The sequence below is a fragment of the Brassica oleracea genome, chromosome C6 (genome assembly GCF_000695525.1).
Source record: "Brassica oleracea var. oleracea cultivar TO1000 chromosome C6, BOL, whole genome shotgun sequence".
Classification (NCBI taxonomy): domain Eukaryota; kingdom Viridiplantae; phylum Streptophyta; class Magnoliopsida; order Brassicales; family Brassicaceae; genus Brassica; species Brassica oleracea.
The window spans coordinates 27,758,942-27,767,263 of record NC_027753.1 but is presented as its reverse complement, the minus strand read 5'-3'; positions in this window follow the sequence as shown (position 1 = coordinate 27,767,263).

The window sequence follows — 8,322 nt, the reverse complement described above, 5'->3', positions numbered from 1 at the left end:
CTACTTGGAAAAATCTCTTAGATATCACATAAAAATATATATGTATGACAACATAGCATATAAATGAAAAAAAAATATTAGAATAGTATTTATTAAATGATAAATTACTAATTTCTAAAATGCTAGCTTAAACACTAATCATTAATATATATACATGTAGATCTTGAAGTTTTTTGGGTTATGGAATAGATGCTGCAAATATTGATGTGTCAACACTTTGAAACTGATTGCAAAGACATGATTTCGATGATAAAAGAACCAAAAACGTAGTCAAATATTTCCACGGAGTTAAAAGAAATATCAAGACTGAAGAATAGATTTGTTCTATGTTGTTTATCATCTACATTGTGAAAACAAACAACATATTCATTAGATAAGATAGTAGGAGCTTATCATTAAATTTTTTATTACATTAATTGTTCTATTATCAAGCTTAATAATATCAGTAGTGTGAAGTTTAAATTTTTTTAAATCCAAAATAAAATAAAAAAGTGTTTAACAAATAAATGATATTTTATACTTTTTTCTTACAATCTTTGTCTATTTAGTATATTATATATAACATAACTGTAAAACGACAATTAACTATAAGATATGTGTGTGTACATGTAAATGTGTAATTGTGAATATATTTGCATATAATAAATATAATAAAAGAATGGTGTGAGTGGAGAATAGTGGAATGATAGAAAAGGAATGGAGATACGGAAAGAGAATAAAGAGATACGGAAGCGACAAGTACAAAGATGCTTATCGTGAGGAGGCATGAAGAGATAAGAATTAAGCTACTGTTACTCTTAGATTCTTTGTTTCCTTTTTAACTTTTTCATCCTTTTTTTTTTATTTTTTTTCATCCTTCTATTGGCTACATTCTCCTTGCATCCATCATCCATGATCTCACTACAGCCACAAAAAGAAATTGTATTAACCCTAACATTCTTTTTTCTTATCTATTAATCACTCTAATTTTTAGGTCATGTTTCCTTTCTGACTAAGGGCCATAGCTGATGAAACTCAAATTATATCCAGAAATCAGGGTCAGGATCTATAGTACCATATTGAAAAAGTATACTCAAAAAATTTGTTTACTGATGATTTCATTATGAAAAAGTGTATTATTAACATTTCGAGCTCATATAATTGTGATGATTAATAGGTGTAATAATACGAGTAATTAAATTTGGATATAGTTTTGATGTATGAAACATACCCGAAAATTACTATACGGCAAAACAAAAGTAGAAAGAGATTCATGTTTCATACATCAAAACTATATCCAAATTACTCACAGATTTACTCGTATTATTACACCTATTAATCATCACAATTATATGAGCTCGAAATGTTAATAATACACTTTTTCATAATGAAATCATCAGTAAACAAATTTTTTGCTTATACTTTTTCAATATGTTACTATAGATCCTAACCCTGATTTCTGGATATAATTTGAGTTTCATCAGCTATGACGAGTATCTTGTGTCATTAAAATCGTCTTTAGTGCCCTGATATTCTTATGTTTTGGGTTGACTCGTTCAGATTGGTATTCACTCTTCTCTAGACTGAAGATGGATCCTAGTTATTCATGGGCTTGTTGTCTTTGTAACAGGCCTGGGCATTTTACCCGGACCCGAAGATCCGCACCAGAACCGACCCGAAAATACAGGTTCGGATCCGGGTCCGGGTCCATACTAAAGTACTTATTGGATCTTGTCTTTTTAGACACGCGGGTCTCGGTTCGGGTCCGGATCCTACCCGAAACCCGTTCGGGTACCTGAAGTACCCGCAAATAATTGTATATATTAGGTATATTTGGGTGATTGGGTATTTTTTTGGTATTTCGGATTTTTTTAAAGTTTCAGGTTTGGGTTTTCGGGTATAATTGTAGGTTTCGGATAAAATTTTAGATTTTTAGAAAATACAATTCGAGTATTCGGGTAAAATTCGGGTATGTTTTGGGTTTTCGGATCTGATTGTGGATAAATTTTTGGATATTTTCGAGTATTTTTGCGGTTCTTCAGGTATTTTTAGAGTTTTCGGGTCTAATTCGGTATTTCGGGTCTTTTTCGGGTCCTAAATATCCAAACCGACTCGGATCCGAAATATACCCGAAAATTACGGGTATTGAAATTATAGATCTGAACCGACCCGGACCCGACAAGACCCGACTAGAAACCACCCGAACCCGACAAAACCCGACCCGAAAAATTATAGATACCTATATGGGTCTGAATTTCTATGATCCGAAGGATCCGGATCCGAGAAGATCCAACCTGAACCTGATCCGAGGACCCGGATGCCCAGGCTTTCTTTGTAATGAACCTTTGAACTATCAAATAAATCTTTTGAACCTAATTTAGAATGAGGTAAAATCCATCTCCAACAATAAATGTATTTTAGCTAACGTCAATATTTGTAAATTTGTATATATTCATTAGACATGTTAATTAGGGACGAAGCCCGTAGCCCGAACCCGCCCAGCCCTAAAAATTACTGGGTTTGGGCTTAGCTTTATAAGCCCAAACAAAAATTGGGCCTTTCGGGCTACGCCCATTTGGGCTTTGGGTATTTTGGGCTTAAGCCCGTTTTGGGTAGGGCCGGCCCGAAAACCCGAAATTTATATTTTAGCGTAAATATTATCCTTCTTTCTTGTAATCGAAACTATTATTAGTATTGATATATTATTTTAATATTTTTATTCAAACTCTAATAAAGCAAATATAAAAATTGTTAATGCACTTTATTGTTTCATCATTACAAGTGTTACATTTTAAATTTTACAAAAGTACTTTCTTCTTTCATGTACAACATTTTTTTATTTTCAAAATACAAAGTATGAAACGTTTGACCATGTTTATCATAAATTTTGTTCTCTTATATTTTTTTTGTTTTAATTGATAATTGATTATTTAAATCTTATTAAATTTGGTTTGTGTATAAAATGTTTTTAAAGCATACGAAAAAATAAAAAATTTGTGATAGAGAAGAAAATTTTAAACTCACTTTATATATTTTTTATTTTTTTTAAATGAAACTCTTTTTTTTTAATGAAAATTCACATGTATTAAAACGATGGAAGTGACAATGACAAATTATTTTTCGAAAAGCCCACAAAAGCCCGAAAAGCCCTATAGCCCTATAAGGGCCGGGCCGGACTTTGAATTCTAGGCCCAAATTATTTTCGGGCCGAGCCGGGCCGGGCTCAAATATTTACGGACTTAGCGGGTTTGGGCCGGGCCGGGCCGGGCCAGCCCGAATTGACACCCCTAATATTCATGGCTTTTAAGTCCACCGTCATATCCCAAAGCTCAACGCCATTTAAAATTTGCATTTCTATCAACTATTTTTTCGAAGTATATATAAATTGCAACCCTATTTGTTCAAATAATCTTCTTACGGCATCAATTCATTTGACGTTTATCTACAACTTTCATATAATATCATCCAGTTCGGCTAAAAACTATATTATAAAGTTTCTGACTTGGATATCGAAACTTAATATTTTAATAAATTTTAACTGCATACTAGGACAAAAAGATAATTAAATTTAATATTTTAACAGTCTGAACCATATATATAGCAACACATATTATATGGCTTTCTCATAAATGTTTCCTATTATATGGCTTGGCATAAGGTTTTTAGAATGTGAAATTTAAGATTCTAATAAATATATAAATAAATACTTAAAAAAAATAGTTTCAAACATGATTTACGATTTTCAAAAAGAAATTTTGAAAAAAGAATAAAAACAAATTTGAAAAGAAATTTGAAAAAAAATTCAAAAAAAAAAATTATAAAAAAGTTTGAATTTGAAAAAGTATAATTCGAAAACATTAAATAATTTTTTTTTATTTTTTATTTATTTAAATATTTATTTATTATATATATAAAGAACAAATGTATAAGAGTCTTTTGCCACTTAATGAAAAAATATTTTTGAAAATGTCCATTTAGAGGTGGTTAAGTTGAAAAGTGGTACCATAAAAGTGGTAAACATGAAATTTTCCCCGGAAGGAAACCCGCCGGTTTACTCGACTAATGTTATTACATAAAGAAACTGGAAATTTTTTCATGTTTACCATTTTGTTTATACCATTACTCATGTTTACCACCACTAAAAAGACATTTTTAAAAATATATTCTTTATTAAGAGGCAAAAGACTCTTATACACTTGATATCTATATATATAATCAATATTTTTTAAAATAAAAAAAAAATTATATTTTCGAATTATAATTTTTCAAATTCGAACTTTTTATAAATTTGTTTTTGAATTTTTTTTTTGAAACTATTTTTTAAATGTTTTAAAATTTTTTTAAATATTTATTTATATATTTATTAGAAACTTAAATTTCACATTCTAAAAACTTTACAAGACCCCTCAACTCTAAACCTGAATTCTAGATTAGTTAATCTTAGAGTTATAAATGTATTTTTTTCTCTTTTAAAGTAAGGATAAAAATGATTAGTGTAAATATGAAAAAATTGATATTATGAATGTGATATTTTTAGTAATTTCCCAAGAAACTGTATGTATAACAAGAGAGTTGAACCACACTTTTTCACTTTCTTTGTTAGTTTGCTAAGATTAATATTACTGGAAGAAAAAATATATTGAATTTGAATCTGCATATAAACGTAGTTATAGATTTAATCACGGTAAATTAGTCTATAGAGACTTTCTTTTTTTGTCTCTCTAATTTTGTTTGAAAGAAAACACTACAACCCTTGAAACCCTAAAACAACTATTTTTAAAACGACAAAAGATGAAGAAACAGAAAATATGGGTTATAGGATGAGTTGGTAACCTACAGATCTGAAAGTTTAACTAAAGAATTCTTTTTGTATAAATAATATTTGAAGATTTCACCATTATCTGTAGCTTATAGAGTTTACAAAAAGAGCAGATGAGATCGAACCATTACTCTATCTCTCTCTCTGAATATCATGAGTTGTTTTTTTTTTGTAAATTTAAATTCATGATTCTCAAAGGTATGTAGCTAATATAAATTTGCAGTAAAAGAAAAGAGTTTTCATATAAAAAAATAGTTGAATAAACTCCTATGGAACCAGGTAAAAATAATAATAATACAACAACTACTCGTGTCTCAATCGGCAGAGAATGAAGTAGAGAAAAGTTTCTGGTGACCCCTGCCAAAAATAACGTCACGAACATGCATGTCAATGAGCTTGAAGGTTTTCCGTCGTGCAGTCTTTTCCAGTGGCTGATCTAGGATGAATTTTTCTATCTAGGGCAAAACAACAAAACACTAATAATCTATCTATTTATATAAAGTAGTGTTTGCTCCCTCCTAAGAGCGCCACGGAAGAGTTGACACGTGTCTGTTTCTCTCTAACTTTTTTTTGCTGTTCGTTTGTATTCTTCATGGGCTTCACGACTACATAATATTGGGCTTCAAATTATGTTTATCGGCCTGCAAAAATTAACAAAAAAATCAGCTCTTTTTAACCTTCATCTTCTTCAACAATGTCGACTCTAGATTTCTAGGGTTCTTCGTATTTTCGAAACGCAAAAAGATTATTGCCTAACAATCACAAAGTAGTCTATGGAGAAGAGGAACTCTTTACCAATAAATTATCAGCGGATTCATATTTTCTTATCTTCCCTATCGCATCTACAATGACTTTATGGAGTTCCTCATACGCTGTAAACTGAATAGCACCATGTAAAACCTGCTGAGGAAACTAAATCAGAATCAATCCCAGCCAAAAATGAAACAATGGTTAACCATTCCATTCGTAACATCTTTTATCGATAACTGATTCTTTAGTAAAAATAAAACTAGGATAGTAACTAACCAGCGCAAGACCAGGAACAATACCTTTATAGAATGCAATAGGTTCTTCCTCTTTCATTATGGTTCTAAAGGCATCTGGAAATTCACAAACAAACAGAAAAGAAACATTCAGAAAAGAAGACCACAAGAATGAAAAGGCTGAATTAATTTTGCAGACCTAATATCCCATTGTATGGTCCGACTTGATGAAAAGGTGTCTGAAGCTGTAATCTTATGACTTATTTTGACAAACCAAATTGAATGTGTGGATAGAAAGACCTGAAAGTATCATAAAAAGGAGAAATCATAGGAACCATGAGATGTTTTAAGAATGTGAGTTATACTCAACAAGGCTCCTCCTTCATGGGCAGAAGCAAGATGAACAACAGGGGTGAGTTTCTCATCCCCCTAACTCTAGAGTATCGCTGTTTGGATCTTCCGTAACTAGAGAGAGAGAGAGATAGATTACTGTAGTTATATCAGAACATGTAAACAAGATCCGGTAAAAACAACAAAAATATCAAACAGAAATGTGTTGAGGAGAGACCAAAAACAGTATCACCGCAGAAATATCCTAAGAAGAAAAAAGTATAACTCAGAAAAAGAATGTTCCAACACTGGTCTGGTAACTAGCAAACTGTACAGCGACAAAGGCAACCACATTGCATAGAGAAGGAAATATAAAACCTCAAGACATGCAATAGTGAAGACAGCTCGAGTAAGTCGGGACTGTTCAATCAAATAAGCAACTTTCAAATTAAAATCAAGTTTCTTTTCATAAGAGTGCCAAAATAATCAAACCTTGGAATCTCGTACGGACAACATCAAGATGGTGCATCGCAGCGACCATGGCGAATTCAGCGACGGCTTCCGGGTGGCGTTTTCCCACTGCCACGGTGACGCCATCAAAAAGTACTTAGATGCAATCAAACTTAACGTGATTTGGTTACAGAGGTAATCGGAGACACATCTGGCCCGTCAAACAGGCGAAAGGAAAGCTGATGAAAGATTTCGTCATCCTCCGGTGTAGTCTCCGACTCTGAGTTAACGTCTGAGATTTGTGTGTGACGACGCCGTTTCAATCGTAAGTGTTCTTCTTAAGCTTAAGACCCATATAGAAAAATACTTTAGTCGGCCCAATACTACGATTAAAATCTCAATCTTTGGTTTATCATTATTCTCAAAATCGCCCCAATACAATAACATTGATCAAAATCATAATGATATATGCACGTTGGAAATTGGAATCCTGAAAATAAAGGAAAACACCAAATACATCTGCCAATACACCTGAAAGAAAAGACACCATATTCCTTACGAACATATACTCTCTCCGTTCCCGAAAGTAAGATGTTTTAGTTTTTTTACTTATTCCACAAAGATAGATTTTCTATATGTTTAACGTACTTTTTTATACTTTAAAAAACATTAAATGAAAATATTTGAATTGATCAAATTTCGTTGGTGAAAAGTTATTGAAAATGTATAATAAAGTAAAAGAAAAATTAAATTATAAACATTTATTGAATTTTTAATAAGCGTGAACACTTTAAAAAATTTTATTTTCGGGAACAGATGGAGTAGTAAATAATAAACACACACACAATCATACTAACAAACCCAAAAGAAATCCATATCTAACTCAACATGGTCCACGCCAACACAAATGCTTGCAACTAACCTTTTAATGTTAAAAATTATTATCATACAATTTTTTTGCAAATGCAAATCTAAAACACAAACCACAAAATCATACAAAAAATAATAAACTAGATCGCAAGTAAATTATATCCCGTTCGTATGGCGGGCCGGCCCTAGTATATTTATTAATTCAAATTTTCATCTAAGGCATCAATAAAATTCTAAGCAAAATTACACCAAAAAAAATCACCCACTCTCCACCTGGTTCCGCCACTGGTCTTTTCTATCGCTCAGCCCAGATAAACTAAATCGTTGCCATGATTCCGTCATGCAGTTTCTCACGGCTAGAATGCAAATATATTGATGACCTGATATAATAAAATGGCAGAGCTAACATTTATTCAGACATCTCCGGCAGGCGTTTTCCGGATTGTTGATAAATCCAATAGGAATGCCTCTTCCGGCTCTCATTGATAATTCACCGGTATCACACTAGTAGGATTTTCGGTGAGTAATTAATAACTATTCGAGGTATAATGTACTCTATTATGTCTGAGCAATTTGTTTACCTTTCTATTCTTTGGTAGAACCATGAGGTTTTATTTGAATCAACTTCACCTGGTATTGTCGGCTGAACTTTTATCAAGGATTTGTCTATCCATCATTTGAGTTACAAGTATACCCATTTTTTATGTTAAAAAACCAAAAAGTATATACCCAGTTTAGCTATATCCAAGCATGCTCTGGAATTTGGGTTCTTCTTTTACGAATAAACACAGTTTACCAGTCTGCGCCGCTGACAAAGCAGTGGCGGATCTAGAAAATATTTTGAGTGAAAGCAGAAAATAATTAATTAATTAATATATTTTTAATAAAAAA